Source organism: Musca autumnalis, unplaced genomic scaffold (genome assembly GCF_047663935.1).
Source record: "Musca autumnalis isolate F117 unplaced genomic scaffold, ASM4766393v1 scaffold_2, whole genome shotgun sequence".
Lineage (NCBI taxonomy): Eukaryota > Metazoa > Arthropoda > Insecta > Diptera > Muscidae > Musca > Musca autumnalis.
This window is the reverse complement of record NW_027411755.1, coordinates 79,419,008-79,421,129: the sequence shown is the minus strand read 5'-3', so window position 1 is coordinate 79,421,129 and position 2,122 is coordinate 79,419,008.

Genomic DNA, 2,122 nt, shown 5'->3' with positions numbered 1-2,122 from the left:
TTGTTATTAAATCGAAAACTGTTCTCAGTTTTCGACCTAGGAATGATTCCGCTGGAGAGAGTTCATTAGGTGAGTTTTTGTTCGGTGTTGAACGATACACTTCTAAGAATGTTTGTAGTGCATTAGATGCCGTCTCCTTTCCCTCTGATTTTTTTAAAGATCGTTTGAGAGTATCGACGAATCTTTCTGCTTGACCATTGGAACTTGGGTGATATCGAACTGTTCGTGTGTGTTTGATTCCTCGTTTAGAACACCAATTTTCAAAATCCGCTGAGGAAAATTGTGTTCCATTGTCGGATACGATTTGTTCAGGATTTCCAAACTGTGAACAATAAGTTGTTAGTAACCTTAATGTTGCTGCGGTCGTGGTTGATGAAGTTTCATATATGACGGGATATTTGGAATATGAATCCACTATTACGAGGTAGTAAATGCTTTTTACAGGACCTGCGTAATCTATGTGAACACGTTCGAGAACGCGTGTTGTTGTGGGCCAAGGACAAAGGTTGGTTTTGATGGGACTTTTTGCTGCGAGTTGGCAATTGTTGCATATCTTGACGTAAGTCTCTATGTCCTTGTCTATGTTTGGCCAATATACGTAGCTGCGTGCGATAGATTTGCTTCTTTCTGTTCCTATGTGTCCGCGATGCAGTTGTTTGAGAATTTGTTTTCTGTAGCATTCGGGTACTATTATGCGCGTATTGAACATAAGACAATCATCTGTTATTGATATTGAATCTTGCCTGTTGAAATATGGAAGAATTGAAGAATCTATGCTGTTTTTGTTTTCTGGCCAGCCGTTGTGTACGTAGTTTGAAACTGTTTGTAAGGTTGAATCCTTTTTGGTTGCATCCTGTATCATTTTGAAGCTAACTGGCAGTGTTGATACGGCGTCTGTGATGTCATATCTTATGTCGTTTTCTAGGTTGATTGAAGCTATGATGTACTCGTCTGATGGTTTTTCATGTGCGCTTATCAATCTTGACAGAACGTCTGCATGTCCAAAATCCTTTGTATTGGTATACTTTATATCGAAATCGTAGGTGAGAAGGATGAGAGCCCAACGTTGTAACCTGTTCGCGGTGTAGACCGGAATACCTTTTTTGGAACCAAATATGGTGAGCAATGGCTTATGGTCGGTATGTAGGGTGAATTTTCTTCCGAAAATCATTTTGTGGAAACGTTGTACGGCGAAAACTAGTGCTAGTCCTTCTTTTTCGATTTGACTGTAATTTCGCTCCGTTGGAGTAAGTGATCTTGAGACGTGATGAATGGCTTTGACACTGTTGTCTGGGTAAGTATGGTATATTACCGCTCCGATGCCATGTGATGATGCGTCCGCTGCAATGTGAATTGGCAATGCTGGATTGTAATGAGTTAGTAGTAAATCCGATGTTAGAATGCGTTTGAATTCGTTGAGAGATTGTTGACATTCTTTGGTCCAAATGAATTTGTGATCTTTTTTTAAGAGATCATCTAGTGGTTTTCGGATGTTTCTCATGTTGTGGACATACTTTCCATAGTGGTTTATGGAGCCAAGTAAAGATCGTACTTCTGAAATGTTTTCAGGGACCTTCAGATTCTGTATTGCAAGAATTTTATCTGGATCAGGTCGTATGCCATTTTTATCTATGATTTGACCTAGATACTTGATTGATGGTTTGAAAAATTGACATTTTTCGAATTTGAGTTTGAACCCGTAATCTTGAATTTTCTGTAATAACAAATTAAGATTAGTTTTGTGATCGTGAAGAGATCTACTTGCCAAGACTATGTCGTCTATGTACGCTCGTGCTCCTTGGATGCCTGTGCATAGCTCATCCATGATTCGCTGGAAGGATCCTGGTGCTGATTTTATACCTGGAGTGAGGCGATTAAATCTGTATAACCCTTTGTGAGTATTAATAGTTAGCAAGTCTTTGCTTTGATCGTCGACTTCTACTTGTAGATATGCGTCAGAGAGATCCAAATGACTAAATATCATACAATCGTGACAATCTGAGAGAATTTCTTCAGGAGTGGGCAGAGGATACTGATTTGGTTCAATTGAATTGTTGAGACCCGTGGAATAGTCTGCACAAATTCTAATTTTTCCGTTCCTTCTACTCACGACTATTGGCGC